Below are 20,379 nucleotides of genomic sequence, written 5' to 3' on the forward strand. Positions count from 1 at the left end.
CAAACCTACCAACCACCAAGAATACATCCACTTCAACAACTGCTACCCATTCCATACTGGGAAGTCCCATCTTTATACCCTAGCAATGTGGTCGACACATCTGTAGTGACAGGCAGCCCTTTCCAAATATGCCAAGGGTTTCACTGAGGCCTTCACGGACAAAAATTACCCTCCAGTTTTTGTTCAGAAACAAATCTCCTTTGCTTTGTTTCACTAGGCACCTACCATTCCTTACCCACTCTCCGGCCACAAAGGAGCACTCCTCTCACGACTCAATACCACCCAAGATGGGAGCAACTGAATTACATTCTCTGTCAAGTTCAAATATATCTCAACCTGCCCCTAATAAGAAATATCCCCCACTATCCTCCTCACCATTCCCTCAGTTATATTTCACCACTGCCCACTCAACATATACATCATCTTTATCAGTCCCTGCTCCATCCCTGCTCCTTCTCCGGTCCTGTCACTGACATCCCCTACCCCATCAAAACCTAGGGCCACCTATAAAAGTAGCCAAGTGATCTTGTGCTGCATGCTACATAGGCATGACAACTGACAAGGTGTCTGTCTGCGTAAGTTGCCGCTACCAAGAGACAGCTAGACTACCCCATTATTGAATATGCCACCCACTGTGATGTGCTTCACATTCATGACTGTTTCACAGACATCTGGATTCCTTCCACCAACACCAGCTTTTCTGAGTTACGCACTTGGGAACTCTTCCCACCACATATAATTTGTTCCGATAACACCCCAGCTTCAATGCTTGCTAACCCCTGTTGTCTACTTGCCTATCCCCTTCCCTGCTGCCACTCCAGTACTACATATGCCTTCATCCTGCAGATACTCCTCTTCCATATTTCTCCCCTCCCCTCCTTGCTGCACAGTCTTCCAATGCTACACCTAGTAGCCTTATCACGTCCCCACTGCTTCAACATGCAGCACTAGCACCTTCCTCCATCCCTAGCCCTCCCTGCCCCACACTTCTTCTCTACCCTCATTACACAGCCCATCTGGATTGCTGCTCTCTTCAGACACAGTCATGTCTTATGCAGAGGCAGTGGCCATATGTCTGCGAGTTGTTGTGTGAATGTAAGTTCTCTATTTCTGAAGAAGGCCTTGCCTGAAAGCTGAAAAATTTTTGGTATTCTTTTTCATTGGGCCTGTCTGTGACTCAGTGCCTCTTCTGTGTGATGAGTAGCAATCTACACTTTCCATATTATCGTCATTCCATCCTGGACTTTCCATTGCTCCCAATCATTGACTTTTTCACAACCTCTGCCACATGGATCCTCCACACGCCCCCGTACCTAAGTCTCTGGATTGCACAGATGGAAATGGTTGTTAATAGCACATTCTTTGGTCCCACAATCCTGGCTGAGAGTCTTTTAGTCCCTATCCACATGCCCCCCATATATCGTTCATTTATTTCGTCTCTGGTCTGAATTATTCGCGAGCAAAATCATACACATAATAAACTCTCCATCCCATTTATTGGATATTCCGGACAGTTATTTTCATCCTTATACCACCACCCTTGTTTAGAATTTAGCTTTAATTTCCTTCATTCTCTCCCTTCATAATAAATAAATAAATAAATAGAAGTAGTTCCAGAAACTAACCTTCTTTTTCTCCCTTGAGCAAAGGTATTCCCTCCTTGTTTGTTTAAAAAATATGAGTATTTATGCATCTATATCTATACTACTTCCCTTTTCTCCCTATACTATGAACTTTAAATTATGGAAGCCATTATCTTGGTCCAAAAAATGGCTTGAAGGCCTCCTACACTTAAAAGAAAAGAAAATATGCCTCTCATCACAATGTATAACCAAAGAACTGATTCATTATACTATTGGCCAATTTGAAACAAAACTTGTTATTCTGGAGTATCTTCTTTCCCTGTGTGTATTATTATAGTCAACAAATAGGAAAACAACAGATATCATGCAGAATGTTTGACACTTCATGACAGATTAACGCAGTGTGTTGAAATGAGACTCGGACTCATAATCTGGCCTTTTGTGGGAAACAATCTTACCAAGTGAGCTATGCAGGCATGACTTTTGACCCACCCTCCCACCTACAATTCTCTCAGTGCATATCTTCTACTTTTGTAAGTCCAAAGAGGTTCCTGCATACTTTGCTTTGCTATAATAGTGTGCATATAATAAGACAGGTGGTGGGGGATTTTGCAGTGGCAAGGAACAGTATGCCATGTGACGATTCAACCAATAGCATCACTCTGCCATGTCTGCAGGTAGCATGCAGCTCAGAATGGACCTAGAGTATTTAGTGTTGACTTTCATGTTAGTTTAGGTACAATGAGGTTACTTAGACTCCATAGTGTTCATTACAGATGACATACAGTAAATATGATATGCATTGTATTAAGTAGTGACAGAGAGAGTTTCCCAAGCATGTAAATTCTACAAGGGAAAAACAGTGGCTTGATATGCTGTTTACCCCAGTGTTTCCAGTTACCCGTATAGTCTGCAGCTGGAGCGTGAGGCATGGGACACACAGAGAGCACACTGGGAACATTGCAGTGTATTCTCCATCTCTCTCTCTCTCTCTCTCTCTCTCTCTCTCTCTCTCTCTCTCTCTCTCTCTCTCTCTCTCTGTGTGGAAGAAGCATAATGCAGCCACCATCAATGTGCTCACCACAATAGGGACTTGTGGAAGAAAAGATATAACAAAAAAATGGCTCAGCCATGGTCTAGGGGTTGTTTCTAGCATGAATCTTTCATTCTGCTGTGAAGTGAGTTATGATGTGAAATAGTCTGACAGATTAAAACTGTTTTCAGCGTAGGGACTTGTATCTAGAGCCATGCTTATAGCCAGTAATGCTCTTACCTACTGTGCTACCGAGACATGAGTCATTACCCATCGTCACAGCTTCGACTGGAAAGTGGGAGTCAGATCCGATGTGTGATAAGTTCTTATATTTCACTGCTTGTTCTTACTTTATTGGATAAGGATCATTCTTTCTCAGAAATTCATTTATATGTCTTATGTTTCACAGATTTGTGAGTACATACCGTATAACATTCAGATTGTACTCCTACCATTCTGTTGAATTGTCCCACCTAATACAGAGATGATTTTTTTTCCCCTGTCTCTGGCTCTCAGTGGTCTTCCATATATATTTTGTTTATTAACGCCTTTACTGTGAAAAGTATGACAGAATTGTCAAAATGGAGGATCCTTGATTGTAATAGTAGTATTAATTATAACGTTTATCAAACGACAACAATCCCAAGGTACTCTCACACCATCATCATTTTCAGGTGTCCATTGCTGCCATCTGTATGACTGACTGGTTATTATTAATAGTCAACAAACAATATAAAAAATTCTTTTCTTTGACACAAAACTATTTGTAACATCCCTGTGTTTAGCGACATCTCCAGCAGCTTCTTTTTATTATTATTATTATTATTATTATTATTATTATGAACCATGGACCTTGCCGTTGGTGGAGAGGCTTGCATGCCTCAGCGATACAGATGGTCATACCGTAGGTGCAACCATAACAGAGGGGTATCTGTTGAGAGGCCAGACAAACATGTGGTTACTGAAGAGGGGCAGCAGGGGCGACAGTCTGGATGATTGACTGATCTGGCCTTGCAACATTAACCAAAATGGCCTTGCTGTGCTGGTACTGCGAACGGCTGAAAGCAAGGGGAAACTACAGCCGTAATTTTTCCCGAGGACATGCAGCTTTACTGTATGATTAAATGATGATGGCGTCCTCTTGCGTAAAATATTCCGGAGGTAAAATAGTCCCCCATTTGGATCTCCGGGCGGGGACTACTCAAGAGGACGTCGTTATCAGGAGAAAGAAAACTGGCGTTCTACGGATCGGAGCGTGGAATGTCAGATCTATTAATAGGGCACGTAGGTTAGAAAATTTAAAAAGGGAAATGGATAGGTTAAAGTTAGATATAGAGGGAATTAGTGAAGTTCGGTGGCAGGAGGAACAAGACTTTTGGTCAGGTGAATACAGGGTTATAAATACAAAATCAAATAGGGGTAATGCAGGAGTAGGTTTAATAATGATTAAAAAAATAGGAGTGCGGGTAAGCTACTACAAACAGCATAGTGAATGCATTATGGTGGCCAAGATAGACACAAAGCCCATGCCTACTACAGTAGTACAAGTTTATATGCCAACTAGCTCTGCAGATGATGAAGAAATTGATGAAATGTAAGAAGAGATAAAAGAAATTATTCAGGTAGTGAAGGGAGACGAAAATTTAATAGTAATGGGTGACTGGAATTCGTCAGTAGGAAAAGGGAGAGAAGGAAACATAGTAGGTGATTATGGATTGGGGCTAAGAAATGAAAGAGGAAGCCGTCTGGTAGAATTTTGCACAGAGCATAACTTAATCATAGCTAACACTTGTTCAAGAATCATAAAAGAAGGTTGTATACATGGAAGAATCCTGGAGGTACTAAAAGGTATCAGATAGATTATATAATGGTAAGGCAGAGATTTAAGAATCAGGTTTTAAATTGTAAGACATTTTCAGGGGCAGATGTGGACTCTGACCACAATCTATTGGTTATGACCTGTAGGTTACAACTGAAGAAACTGCAAAAAGGTGGGAATTTAAGGAGATGGGACATGGATAAACTAAAAGGACCAGAGGTTGTACAGAGTCTCAAGGCAAGCATAAGGGAACAATTGACAGGAATGGGGGAAAGAAATACAGTAGAAGAAGAATGGGTAGCTCTGAGGGATGAAGTTGTGAAGGCAGCAGAGGATAAAGTAGGTAAAAAGACGAGTGCTGCTAGAAATCCTTTGGTAACAGAAGAAATATTGAATTTAAATGATGAAAGGAGAAAATATAAAACTGCAGTAAATGAAGCAGGCAAAAGGGAATACAAACGTCTCAAAAATGAGATCGACAGGAAGTGCAAAATGGCTAAGCAGGGATGGCTAGAGGACAAATGTAAGGATGTAGAAGCTTATCTCACTAGGGGTAAGATAGATACTGCTCCAGGAAAATTAAAGATACCTTTGGAGATAAGAGAACCTATGTTTCTAGCATTTTTAGACTTAGAGAAAGCTTTTGACAATGTTGACTGGAATACTCTCTTTCAAATTCTGAAGGTGGCAAGGGGGAAAATACAGGGAGCAAAAGGCTATTTACAATTTGTACAGAAACCAGATGGCAGTCATAAGAGTCAAGGGGCAGGAAAGGGAAGCAGTGGTTGGGAAGGGAGTAAGACAGGGTTGTAGCTTCTCCCCGATGTTATTCAATTTGTATATTGAGCAAGCAGTAAAGGAAACAAAAGAAAAATTTGGAGTAGGTATTAAAATTCATGGAGAAGAAGTAAAAACTTTGAGGTTCGCCGATGACATTGTAATTCTGTCAGAGACGGCAAAGGACTTGGAAGAGCAGTTGAACGGAATGGACAGTGTCTTGAAAGGAGGATATAAGATGAACATCAACAAAAGCAAAACGAGGATAATGGAATGTAGTCAAATTAAATCGGGTGATGCTGAGGGAATTAGATTAGGAAATGAGAGACTTAAAGGAGTAAAGGAGTTTTGCTATTTAGGAAGTAAAATAACTGGTGATGGTTGAAGTAGAGAGGATATAAAATGTAGACTGGCAATGGCAAGGAAAGCGTTTCTAAAGAAGAGAAATTTGTTAACATCGAATATATATTTATGTATCAGGAAGTTGTTTCTGAAAGTATTTGTTTGGAATGTTGCCATGTATGGAAGTGAAACATGGATGATAACTAGTTTGGACAAGAAGAGAATAGAAGCTTTCGAAATGTGGTGCTACAGAAGAATGCTGAAGATAAGATGGATAGATCACGTAACTAATGAGGAGGTATTGAATAGGATTGGGGAGAAGAGGAGCTTGTGACACAACTTGACTAGAAGAAGGGATCGGTTGGTAGGACATGTTTTGAGGCATCAAGGGATCACAAATTTAGCATTGGAGGGCAGCGTGGAGGGTAAAAATCGTAGAGGGAGACAAAGAGATGAATACACTAAGCAGATTCAGAAGGATGTGGGTTGCAGTGGGTACTGGGAGATGAAGAGGCTTGCAGAGTATAGAGTAGCATGGAGAGCTGCATCAAACCAGTCTCAGGACTGAAGACAACAACAACAACAACAACAACAACAACAACAACATTATTATTATTATTATTATTATTATTATTATTATTATTATTATTATTATGTCCGCCCCTGGTAGCTGAGTGGTCAGCGCGACAGCATGTCATACCAAACGGCGCAGGTTTGATTCCCAGCTGGGTCGGAGATTTTCTCCGCTCAGAGACTGGGTATTGTGTTGTCCTTATCATCATCATTTCATCCTCATCGACATGCAAGTTGCCGAAGTGGCGTCAACTCGACTTGCACCAGGCGAACGATCTACCCGATGGGAGGCCCTAGCCACATGGCATTTATTTATTTATTTATTTATTTATTATTATTATTATTATTATTATTATTATTATTATTATTATTATTAGTAGTAGTAGTAGTAGTAGTAGTAGTAATCCACATTTAGTAGGACATGAGTGTGCCCCCTCCCCCCCTGTAACCACTTCCACATGGATCATACCCCTGTTAAAGACCAGGGGCAAGACCTGTCCAATACTCCCACTCACCACATCTTACTCCAGTCCCATCACTGTCTTATTCTATCGTGTCAGAGGCAAGCCCACCTGTGAAAGCTGTCATCTCATATACAAGTTCTGTTGCAATTTATATACAGCATTTTCTGTGGGGATGATCACCAACCAGCTGTCCACTAGACTAAATCACCATTACGAAACTGTAGCAGAGAGCAGAGCGAACCATTGAGTTTCAGAAGAGTTTGCTGATCACAAAATGTTGAGTTCCAGTGGCTGCCCCACAACGCATATAATTTGGATCCTTACACCTCAACACTAGCTTCTCCATATAGAGGGAAGTCATCCTTGCAACACATCCTTCAATCTTGTCATCTACTTGGCTCAACCTCCACTATTCTAGGGGCACCATCTTTTACAAGTCAGTGCAGATTTTAGCATATACAGATGACACAGACATCATAGCACAGACAGTACCAGCACTGAAAGAAACTTTTACAGCCTTAAGTCAAGCAAGTAAGAGGATGGGTCTTATGATAAACGAAGATAAAACTAAATAAATGGCCTGTGGGAAAGCATATCAACCCAACATGCCATCAACTTTCAGTGTGAATGGATACACATTTGAAAGAGTTGATAGCTTTCAGTATCTTGGTTCCATAGTCACTTGCTTTAATGACATCTCAACTGAAATTAAGATTAGGTTGATATCAGCAAATAAGGCATATTTTGCTCCTCAGCCGCCCAACAAAATTCACTATTTATAAAACCCTTGTTAGACCAGTTCTCACTTATGCTTCGGAAACATGGCCCTTGACGGAAACCAATGCAAGGCTACTCGATGGATTTGAGAGGAAAGTTTTGAGGAGAATAATTGGCCCTGTGTATGAGAGAGAACAATGGAGGAAAAGGTACAATGCAGAATTGTACACTATACATGCTGATACTCCTGTAACAAAATCATATGATCAGAAAGGATAAGATGGGCAGGTCATGTGGCAAGAATGGAGGATTCTGAGTTGGTAAAACAAGAAAAAAAACTCTTTGATAATCCAGGAGGACAAAGAGGTCAAGGTCGGTCTTGAGCAAGAGTGCTGGATGGAGTGGAAGAAGACCTATGGAAGCACGGATGCAGAAACTGGAGGAGGGTAGCATGTGACCATGATGGATGGTGGAAACTCATTGGGAAGGCCAAGATTCATCCTGGACTGTAGCGCCGCAGAAGAAAAAGTACAAGAAGGTGTGGCTGTAATCCTCACGATCTGTATATCAAATCTCTCCACTCAGGGATAGCAAGTTGTGGTATGCATTATCACCACATGGAATAATCAGCTTGTTAAGGGTGAATGTGGCCACAACTTCACATTAAATGTGGATTGTTATGCCGATATATTGATAATATTTTTTCAGCCTACACTGTATGTCTACGCCTTTAAGCTGTCAGGTTTTCAATTCTCATCCAGTCCAGTCCCTAACCATCACTCTTTCCTTCTGATACCATCCAATAAGTCTCCCTTGACCCAGAGTTCTGGGTGACTTTTCCGAACTCTGCCCCTTTTCCTAAACCACACCATTCCTTTTAAGTCACCCCTATGTCTTCCTTATCAGCCCTTGTAACAGAAGAAGGAGCCACTGGCTCTGGACGTTAGCATACTGTAACACCTTTTATATGTGTGTTCTCCTGCTGCCACTTGGTAAATAGATTTTTTTAGCTATCCTGTTACATGATCATATAAAATTAATTGTTGGTAAGGCGGGTGCCAGGTTGAGATTCATTGGGAGAGTCCTTAGAAAATGTAGTCCAGCAACAAAGGAAGTGGCTTACGAAACACTTGTTCGGCCTATACTTGAGTATTGCTCATCGATGTGGGATCCGTACCAGGTCGGGTTGACAGAGGAGATAGAGAAGATCCAAAGAAGAGTGACGTGTTTCGTCACAGGGTTATTTGGTAAGCATGATAGCATTACGGAGATGTTTAGCATACTCAAGTGGCAGACTCTTCAAGAGAGGCACTGCATCACGGTCTAGCTTGCTGTCCAGGTTTCGAGAGTGAGCGTTTCTGGATGAGGTATCGCATATATTGCTTCCCCCTACTTATACCTCCCAAGGAGGTCACGAATGTAAAATTAGAGAGATTCGAGCATGCACGGAGGCTTTCCAGCAATCGTTCTTCCCGCGAACCGTACGCGAGTGGAACATGAAGAGGAAGTAATGACAGTGGCACGTAAAGTGCCCTCTGCCACACACCATTGGGTGGCTTGTGGAGTATAAATGTAGATGTAGATGTACATTATATAGTCAAAAATTAGGAAATACAAAAGAATAAATTAAGAAAAAAATAACAGAACGTTGGCAAATGAAGGTTATGCAGACATAGCTAAAAGAAGCAGTTATTTAACAAAGGTACTCATGCAGACAGCAAAAGATGTTGCAGGTATGAAGAGAGAAAAGTGAAAGAAAATCTCAAATGCAATGAAGCAGTTACTTAAGGTAAGACAAGAGTTACGAGTAAATAATAATAGGGACATGAGAGTATATTCCAAACTAAAAAAAACTATTTGGAAATATCTCTGAGAGAAAGTGTGAAGGTACAATGAAAATTGTGTAAGAGTATGGGGAAAACCCAAATGAACATTTTGGTTGGGGAGAGATCATAATTCTTGAGTTAAAATGGCAGGGGGCGTAATAACTAACAACAGAGAGAAAATCATACAAACATTAATAGATTTCATTAAATGTGTGTATAGCTTGAAAAATATAGTTACAGTACTAATAAAAATAAGAACATTTGGGCAAAAATGCTGCAAAGCCAGAAGGATGGTCAGTCGTAAGACACAGGACTTATATTGAGGAGAAGCAGGATTCAAAACTCTGTCTGAACATCCAGCTTTAGGTTTTCCTTTCCTGCTTTGCCACAATCGTAGCTTTCGTTTCATCTCTGATTATCGTATCATTGACGGAAAATCAAGCCCTAATCTTTCTTCTGTCCTTATTTACTTGCATCCTCCTTTTCTTCCTGTAATTCTCTGCTTCATGAAAAAAGACTGAGACAGAAGATGAAAACTAAGATTTATCAAGTTCCCACCACATAGATAAAGCATTGGATTTTAATCAAACAAAGCAACCATATAGCTGTAGAAGTGTAGCTCAGTGGTCATTTCCAAGTCATGAACAAAGTTAAGGAATGGAGCAGTGAGTGTAGAGTACCACAGATTTTCATAATGATTCTCACTCATTTTCAACAAATTCTGTAGAATCAGCTCTTCAGAAAACATGACGTTGATTCAGTCTATTATCCGAAGGTTGAATGAAAAGTAATACTTCCACCTTCGTTAATTGGGTTTGGATGGGAACCAAATAATCCTTAAAATGTGATCTTTAGTTGGTTGGTTGGTTTGTGGGATTAAAGGGACCAGACTACTATGGTCATCGGTCCCGATCTTTAGTTACTAATATTCACTTTTCCACATAATCCCCAGCCAATTGGATACATTTCTGCCAACAGTTAACAAGTTTTCTGAGGCCGTCACGGAAGAAGTCGACACTCTGTTTCCGCAACCACAATCTCACAGTTCTCTCAACGTCTTCATCAGAAGCGTAATGATGTTCCTGCAGATCATCTTTAATTATTGGGAACAGATGGAAGACAGTAGGTGCTCAATCTCAACTGTGTGGAGAATACAGTACAGTGGTGAGATTCGGTCTCTGAAGTTTTGCTGTGGTGGCACGTGAAGTGTTTGGTTTGGAATTGTCATGCTGCAGTAAAACATTTCCCTTTACCTTTCGGACCCTTGTTAGCTGTTGTCTCAGAGTTCACAGCATTGTGATGTAATGCTCCGAGTTTATTGTTGTTCCACAATCAAGGAAATCAACATTGATAACACCATCTGCGTCCCAGAACACTGTGGCCATGATTTTTCCAGCTGAGGACTGCGTCTTGAATTTCTTTTTCTGGGGCAAGTCTTTGTGTTGATATTCCATAGACTGACGTTTCATCTCTGGGTCTTAATGGCGTACCCACATTTCTTCTCCTGTCACAATTGTACGGAGAAAGGTGTCACCTTCATTCCTGTAACGTGAGAGGAGTTCGTGGCAAATTTCAAGTTTGTGTACTTTCATTTCAGCAGTCAGCATCCGGGGTACCCATAGTGCACAGATCTTCCATTAGCCAAGCAAAGCAATAATGTGACCCACACGTTCTCATGAAATGCCGATTGTGCTTGCAATTTCTCTCTGAGTGATACGACGATTGTCCTGAATCAATCTGTCAATGTTTTCCTTGTGAAACTTAGTGGTTGCTGTCACAGGCTGTCCAACTCTTTGTTTGTCATGCTGGTCAGATGTTCCTGCCGTAACATCTTTAAACTTACTCTCCCAACGATGCATGGTACTCACATCAACACAAACACCATAAATGGCTTTCATTCTCTGATGAATTTCCTTTGGGACAACACCTGCTGTCAAGAATTCAATGACAGCACGTTGTTTAAATCACATTGACTGACTGACTGCACAGGGTTCCATACTTTACACTGTAACAACACAACCGGTCAATGCTAAGACTTCTCGCTAACTGGAGCTGTAGAGAAGAGGCTACGGAACAAGCCAGTACCTGCCACATACCAATGCTGAAAACTGTTGAAGAGTTACGAAGGTGGAGGCATTACTTTTGAGTCAACCCTTGGAGTATACTGATGGGGCAACAGCCTTGTCACATTGGTAACACCAGCTCCCTATAGATCACCAAAGTTAAGTTCTGTCACGCATGACTAGCACTTGAATGGATGACTATCTAGGTCTCCTGAGCAGTGTTGGCAAGTGGCAAGGGCTCAGCCCTTGTGAGGCTAGTTGAGGAGCTACTTGATCAAGAAGTAGCGGCTCTGGTCCCAAAAGTTGATGACAACCAGGAAAACATTGTGCTGACCATGTGCCCCTCCATATTCGCATCCAGTGACTCTTATCAGCTGAGGCTGACATGGTAGCCACTCAGTATCATAGGCCTTCCCAGGCCTGTTTGAACGGAATTTAGTTTAATATACTGATGAATATATATGTCATTGTGATTGTCTCCCATTAGGCAACAGGACTGTGGCAAATTCAGCATTGAACGAGGGATCGAGTAAGAATATTCCACGTCACGAAAGCTGTTCTCAACAGCTCTAGAGGAAATCTTCAAAGCCTTAAACTAGGCAATGTATTCCTTAGTTGTGTTAATGGAACACAACTGGACCACTGTTGTTTTGCTGCTGACATTGTACTGTTTTGCTTTTTCTGTAGATAAACTTCTACAACTTATACAAAAATGCTCTTTCTCATTAAAAATAATAAATGTCCTTGACCCTAAAGGTTGCTCTCATACAGAAAGCATACAGTTTTTTGATGAAAGTCTTCTCCATTCTGAATCAAGAGCAGCCTATATTTTAACAGTGAACATGAACTGAATACATATGTATAAGATAAATTTCAATTTTGCAATCAAGCCACATAGTAACTGCCATATGTGTAAAGGATTGCACAAAGAATGTATTGCAATGTGTCACAAATCATTTTTATTTTTCATTATGTATACTTCAGAAATAAGAGTTCACATTTGTCAGCTAGTATCAGATGTCTTTAAAAGTTGTGTCTAATGACTATGCATAAAGTGAAAAATCTTAAACTTGGGGAAAAAAAAAAAACAGTCAGTTCGCAGTACAATATATACATTTTTTTTTTCTGCATCTGTATTTACAAGATTGCTCTACAATTCACACTCAGTTGCCTGGCAGAGGGTTCTTTGGACCACCTTCAGGTTATTTCTCTACTGTTCAACTCTTATGAGTGCACGGGGAAAATGAACACTCAGATCTTTCTGTACGATCTCTGTTTTGTCTTATTTTATTATATAGATCATTTCTCCCTTTGTAGGTTGGCAACAGTAAAATATTTTCACATTCAGAGGAGAAACTTGGTGATTGAAATTTTGTGAAAAGATCTGCCTCAGTGAAAAACACATTTGTTTTAATGATAGTCACCCCAGCTCACATATCATATCCATGACACATTCTTGTCTATTTTGTGATAATACAAAACGAACTGCCCTCCTTTGAATTATTTCCATGTCCTTCATCAATCCTATCTGGTATGTATCCCATACCACACAGCAATACTCTGGCAGAGGACAAGTACATTGTAGGCAGTCTCTTTAGTGGATTCATTGCATCTTGTAAAAGTCAATCTTTGATTTGCCCTTCCTGCAATATTACCTATGGGATCGTCCAATTTAAGCTGTCTGTAATTGTTATGACTAAGTATTTAGTTGAACTGATAGTCTAGGCGTGTGTGATTTATCATATAACAGAAATTTAACTAAATCCTTTCAGAACTCATGTGGTTACCTCACACTTTCCATTATTCATAACTGGTTGATCAGTCGCTACTTTTTCCACCATATAAATATCTTATTTGAATAATTTTGCAATTGGTTTTGATCTACTGATGACTTTAGTATATTGCACATGACAGCATCATCTAAATAATCTAAGAAGGCAGCTCGAATTGTCTATTAAATCATTTATACAGATTAGAAATAGCAAAGGACCTATAACGCTTCCTTGGGGAGTGCCAGATATAACTTCTGTTTTACTTGATGACTTTGTGTCAGTATCAATTGTGACCTTTCAGACAGGAGAACATGAACCCATTCACACAACAGACAACACTCCATAGGCATGCAGTCTCATTAGAAGTTGTTTGTGAAGAATGGTAGTAGAAGCCATTGCTTGTGAAGAATGGTATTAAAAGCCTTCTGGAAATCAAGAAATATGCAATCAATTTTTAGAATATTCACCTTCATGAAGTACTGTTTTAATAAATTTGATTTCTTGGAAACATTTCTTAAAATAGTTGTTGTAGAAAATAATAATAAGCCTTTGATTAGCCATGTGACAGTTCAGGTGAGTCTATTCACAACTGCTGTAATTGTGGTCACTGTCTTTCTTTCATCGTATCACTGCTTTCTGAATAGGAACTATTCATTATTCTAGTTCATATACATGTTGTTGGAGGATGAGGAAAGGGGAGGGGGAACTATTATTATAAAATCTTAGGGAACGTAGTATAGCTACAATATTATATTGAAATAAGTAAGTTCTAAACATACCTTACACATTATGTTTGCTAATATTCTTTCTGAGATAAAGAAAAAATTGTGAACTAATATTACTTGATACTCAAGCATATGAAACTGTGTAAGAATCTGATACAAACAGATTACCGTGGGTAATGGATCTGATGCTGTTCTGCTACTTCTTTTTAGCCCAGAAAGCCTTTGTGTTTACTTTTTGAGACATTAAACTGGTTAATGTTGGATTCTTATTAGCTCCTGCAGGCATGTCCAAAATGAGGAAGTTTTTTTTTTTTTTTAGCACACAAGTTCAAATAATCACTGCTTATTAGCAATATTTATTTAAGGAAGGTGGGGTGAAGCAGATGTGCTGGTTTTTAGCATCCGTATTGTCATTGCGTAAATTTTTAAATGAGTGATACAGCCATCATTCTTAGAGTTGAGACACTGCTCCTTTTGGAAGTTCTGTGCCCTTTTTGTGAAACAGTTTACACAGCCAATTTTTGGGGATCTGGCACAACTTACCATTTTCCCCATTCACATAGTTTTACTGGAGATGAAATGTACATCAAGTTGCAGACAAAATCCTATGAGTGTTCAGTCACTATACTCTGTATTGAGATTTTTCATCTGACAGATGTTGATCAAGTGTCCATGCTGTGCATTCTCAACTTACCGTGTTACATTAAGCAAACTGAAGTTCAACATGAGGAGATGTGTTCTGAATTAATTAAATGCAGAGTGTGCCAGATCAGTATCTGTTATGTGGTGGTAAGTTCCTGTAGGACCAAAGTATATATTATAGCTATGATAGCTATGATTTATGAATGCTTATGACACCTATGTTTCCCATATTACACCCATACATTCTTAAGATAATACATACCAGCTTTGCTGACACCTTGATTCTTTACCTGCTTTGGACTAATTGCATGTTTTTAAAGTAAAAAAAATCATTTAATTTCATTGAAGTGGCAGTCAGTTCTCCAGGCTGTTTTGTTAATATATACATTTTGATTTATTCATGACACTGACTGCATGTGCATCATGTTTGTCTAACATCATGATTAGTTTTTTTGTATGTTGGAAACATTTTATGTTGCCTCTCTTCTGTGAAATTACTACATGAAATTTAAATGACATTACTGTCTTGCAGGCCCAGTTCTTCAGAAAAATGCGCCAGCTGAAAGGGAAAGTGAAAGAGACAAACAAGCAAAAGAAAGAAAGGAAGAAGGAGTTCATTGAGAATAAGAAGCGTGTTTTTACACTTGTTTTACCTACATTGGCAGCTACTTTTCTAATGATTTGTCTTTATGTATATTTCAAGACAAGACCAAAGACAAATATTGATTACTAACAATGTAGAGCATTGTGAAAAATGTGCTTCTGTCATAAGCTATAATATTCATAAAAATGCAGCTCATAGCAAATGACAAATTTTTATGTCTGGGACCAAATATATTTACATAAAATATATATTTATTTACAAGAACATTTTCATATACAAATATTTTCTTATATATTTTATATTTCAACAGTGGAATAAAGGTGGAATATTTTGTCACATCAGTCTTCTTCATTTCATGTTGCCATCTTCTAAAACAGGATTCAGATCCTTGTCTTGTCTGCCAGATTAAACCATAGTTTCCTTTAACTGATTGGTATGAATTCTAGGATGATTTATTTGAAAGGGAGAGGGCCAATTCCTATTTATTACCCCCCCCCCCCCCCCCATTCTTTCTTGAGATTATAGAATTCTTGGTTGCAATGTAACATCAGCAAACTTTTGTAGTGTCTAGAGCCTGCCATTTTTCACACTCAACAAACTTTTATTACATATGCACTTGTTGAAAGCTTTCTGCTAGTTATTAGTGAAGTCAGTAGTGTTTCATTTCCCTAATGTATAAGCTCTATCTTTTTGTGTCTAGTTGCTGACATCCAAGTCAGTCTCAGAAATACTAACTGAGCATAATGTTCACATTGGTATAATGAACATGTTATGTGAATGACAGCATATTTATGAAATAATGGGCAAAGCATATTTCTTACCTCCAACTGTTGCTAATTATTACACTACTGGCTATTAAAATTTGCTACACCAATAAGAAATGCAGATGATAAACGGGTATTCATTGGACAGATATATTATACAAGGACTGACATGTGATTACATTTTCACGCAGTTTGAGTGCATAGATCCCTGAGAAACCAGTACCCAGAACAACCACCTCTGGCCATAATAACGGCCTTAATATGCCTGGACATTAAGTCAAACAGAGCTTGGATGGTGTGTACAGGTACAGCTGCCCATGCAGCTTCAACACGATGCCACAGTTCATCAAGAGTAGTGACTGGCATCTTGTGACAAGCCAGTTGCTCTGCCACCATTGACCAGACGTTTTCAGTTGGTGAGAGATCTGGAGAATGTGCTGGCCAGGACAGCAGTCAAACATTTTCTGTATCCAGAAAGGCCCCTACAGGATGTGCAACATGTGGTCATGCATTATCCTGCTGAAATGTAGGGTTTCGTAGGGATCGAACGAAGGGTAAAGCCACAGGTCGTAACACATCTGAAATGTAACATCCACTGTTCAAAGTGCCATCAATGCACTTGACTGAGACGTGTAACCAATGGCACCCCGTACCATCACGCCGCATGATATGCCAGTATGGTGATGAAAAATACATGCTTCAAATGTGTGTTTACCGCGATGTCACCAAACACGGATGCGATCATCATGATGCTGTAAACAGAATCTGGATTCGTCCGAAAAAATGACGTTTTGCCATTCATGCACCCAGGTTCATAAATGAGTACACCATCAGAGGGGCTCCTGTCTGTGATGCAGCGTCAAGGGTAACCACAGCTATGGTCTCCGAGCTGATAGTCCATGCTGCTGCAAACATCGTCGAACTGTTCATGCAGATGGTTGTTGTCTTGCAAACGTCCCTATCTGTTGAGTCAGAGATAGAGACTTGGCTGCACGATCCATTACAGCCATGTGGATAAGATGCCTGTCATCTCGACTGCTAGTGATACAAGGCCCCTGGGATCCAGCACAGCGTTCCGTATTACCCTCCTGAACCCACTGAGTCCATATTCTGTTAAGTCATTGGATCTCAACCAACACAAACAGCAATGTCGCGATACGATAAACTGCAATTGCGATAGGCTATAATCTGACCTTTATCAAAGTCTGAAATGTGATGGTACGCATTTCTCCTCCTTACACATGGCATCACAACAATGTTTCACCAGGCAACGCCAGTCAACTGCTGTTTGTGTATGAGAAATCGGTTCGAAACTTTCCTCATGTCAGCACGTTGTAGGTGTCGCCACCGGTACCAATCTTGTGTGAATGCTCTGAAAAGCTAATCATTTTCATATCACAGAATCTTCTTCCTGTCAGTTAAATTTCACATCTGTAGCATGTCACCTACATGGTGTAGCAATTTTAATGGCCAGTAGTGTATTTTATTGTACTAATGAGCAGATAGTAATATTGTTGCAACAATGAGGGACAGCAGTTGCAGTCTAAGTCTTACTGTTTTTTTTCAGTAGACATTGATGTAAAAATATGACTTTCAGTCTATACAAGTGATTAAGATATCATCTTAAGCATTCTTATACTCAGTATATTATTGCCTTACGATAAGGAACACTAATCCACAAGTCCAATCAGCACCTAGTGAAGGTCAACCATCCTGCAGTGTGTGTTCATAATTTATTTTCAGTGCATTCTTTTGTTAATATGATTAAATCCTACCTCGTCCTTTGTTGGTCTATAATCCTAGGTGATTTGCCTTTCATACCCCATAATAATTTTACACATATTCCTCCACATGAAGAAAACCCTGGTTCCAAAATCTTGACACTTACAAAAGTGCTTGTGGACAGCTGCTTCCTGTCTAAATATTATCTGAACATTGTTCTATTCTGTTGGATGAAATATTCATTTTTATTGTACATTTCATTCCTAACTTTTTTATGAATAGCAAAAATATTTCAGTAGCTTATGTGGGTAATAGGAAACCCAATACTAATATAAACTGGAATGTTTCTAATGTTACCTGTGTTCCTTATCTAAGATTCATAAATTAGTATTTTCCTGCTGTGATTCTGTAGGAATGTTGCTGGAGCTCAATGCACTTACAGAAATTTAATGATTTACCATATAGAGGAAATGTTCAGTCGCAAACAGGCTCAATGAAAAGACTTCTCTACAATAAAGCTTTTAACCAATAGGTCTTCTTTCAAAGTAGAAAACACACACACTTTCATGCAAGCACAACAAACACTCACATGACCAGACTGTGGGAACAGCATCTGTGCCTTACAGGAGCCGTCATATAGTGTGGGTAGTGGGACTAAGGAGACAGCTTGAAAGGGGGGAGGTGGTGTGATGCTTGTGGGAGTTTGTAGGGAAATTATGGAGAAATGATAGGGCAGCTAGAGACAGTCAGGAGATTCGTTGGGAAGGAAAGAGAGCAGAAAAAACGGAAGTAGAGAAGGAGATAAAGACTAGTGGGTGCATTTGTGGAATAGAAGGCTGCACTGTAGTGCTGAAATGGGAGCAGGGAAAAGGATTGGCAGGTGGAGGAAAGAGATTAACGCAGGTTCAGGCCGGGGAAAGTAGGCTATATATTGCAGGGAGAGTTCCCACATGCCCAATTCAGAAAAGCTCGTGTTGGTAGGAATGATCCAGATGGTGCAGGCTATGAAGCAATCATCGAAGTGGAGCACATTGTGTTGGGCACCATTTTCAACTATGAGGTCAAGCTCTCTCTTGGCTACAGTTTGTCGATGGCCATTCATATGACAGACAGCTTGTTAGTTGCCATGCTGCATAGAAAGCAGTACAGTGGTTGCATTTTAGTTTGAAGATCACACTACTGCCTTCTCATGTAACCCTGTCTATGAGTGTAGAGTGGAATAGATGGTGGTTGTGGTCATTGTGGTGGGAAGATATATTGGACAGATCTTGTATCCAGGTGTATTGAAGGGTATGAGCCATGAGGCAAGGGGTTGGGAGCAGGGTTGAGTAGGAACGGACAAGGATATTGAATAGGTTTGGTGGGCAGCGTAACACCTGTATGGGAGGGAAAGGAACATAGTGAAAAGGATATTCCTCATTTCAGGGCACGACAAGAGGTTATTGAAACCACTGGGGAATGTGGTTCAATTGCTCCAGTCCTGGATGTACTGCTCCTTCGTGGCCTACTAATAGGTATGTAGAAGATGGTAGGTGATGAGAGATAGGGAACATGAGATCTATACCTGTAAAAGGCTGGGATAGTAATTTCAGTCTGTGAACACATCAGTGAAACTCATGATATATTTGGAAATGAACTGTTCAGCACTACAGATGCAGTGATCATGGGTAGCTAGGCTGTTCTATAGTATTGTAGGCAGTCTGGCTCACCCTTTGTCCAAATCACAAACACGTTGTCAGTGAATCTGAACCAGGTGGGGGTATTCTGGATGATTAGGAAGAAGGATTCCTCTACCTGACCAATGAATAGGTTGGCATAGGATGATGCCATACTGGTGCCCATTGCTGTATCATGGATTTGTTTGTAGCTGATGCTTGCAAAGGAGGAGTAATTGTATGTGAGGGTATAGTTGGTCATGGTGACCAGGAAGGGGGTTGTAGGTTTGGAGTCAGATGGGCATTGAGAAAGGTAATATTCAATAGCAGTAAGACCATGAGCATTAGGATATTAGTGTAGAAAAGGTGGCACCAACATTGTCAAGCAAGGCACTGTGTGGTAAAGGAACAGGAACTGTGGAGAATGTCATTTAAATGGGAAGGTAGGTTATGGGTAATAGGCTGAAGGCACAAAATGACATCTGGTAGAATCCCTATGCCAGTTTTGTTTCTGCATATTTAAGACCAGTTTCCATATTGAAGGATTTGGGGAATACAGGTGAGGCAAGGTTTGGGGTTGAGAGAGTCTGTAATTTTAACAGGCAGGGATTTGGAGGTAGTGCTATTTATTTATGCAGTCAGGAAGGGTTCGGTATTAGTTTTGTGTTGAGTCTGATTGGTAGGGTTGGTGGCCAAAAAGTATTTCCCATTTAGGAACCTAGAGAAGGAGAGGTCTTTAACAAATCCAACATGATTAAATTTTGGAGGGAGGCAAAAGGTAATATCTGTGAAAAGGTCTGATAGTTCTGTGGGATAATGATTTTGGAGGAAAGTTTTATGACTGTGTTTTGGGACAATCTAGTGTTTGGATTCCGAATTTTGGTGGGAGTGAGTTTCTGAGGGTGTGTGGTAAGTGTAGTCGGTCTACAAAGCACGATTTGTCAGCTATGAGATATTGCGGGGGGAGGTTTGGTGGCTGTTGTAGGGTGATGGATAGCGGTAGTCCAGAGCTGGAGTAGGAGATGAACTGGTCGGAGAGTTGCCTGAGGTGACATTGTGCATACTGCTCTATTTCGTAAAGGGAAAATTTTTCAATGTGAGAGACTGGAGCCAAGAATTTAGAATTGCAGGGCAAGAGAATTTTATGGATGGAGAGGAGTGTCTAGAGTTTCTGTATAGTCTCGTGGCGAGTTTATGGATTACCTCCGTGAGAGTCTCAAGGCGGTATTCCCGATGAAGATCCGCGATGCGTGTGTATCATGGAGCATTGCTTATGATTTTGAGTACTTTGTTTTGTA

General features: G+C 40.1%; 1 long non-coding RNA gene across 1 annotated transcript in view; it reads left to right on the forward strand.

Moving 5' to 3' along the window:
• LOC126328226 (uncharacterized) overlaps positions 1-15,276 on the forward strand; it is a 28,415-nt gene extending 13,139 nt beyond the window's left edge. The window contains exon 2 of the long non-coding RNA XR_007561753.1: positions 14,869-15,276. This is a non-coding gene — a long non-coding RNA (uncharacterized LOC126328226). The remainder of the gene's footprint in view (positions 1-14,868) is intronic.
• The last annotated feature ends 5,103 nt before the right edge of the window (positions 15,277-20,379 follow it).

Source organism: Schistocerca gregaria, chromosome 2 (assembly GCF_023897955.1).
Source record: "Schistocerca gregaria isolate iqSchGreg1 chromosome 2, iqSchGreg1.2, whole genome shotgun sequence".
Lineage (NCBI taxonomy): Eukaryota > Metazoa > Arthropoda > Insecta > Orthoptera > Acrididae > Schistocerca > Schistocerca gregaria.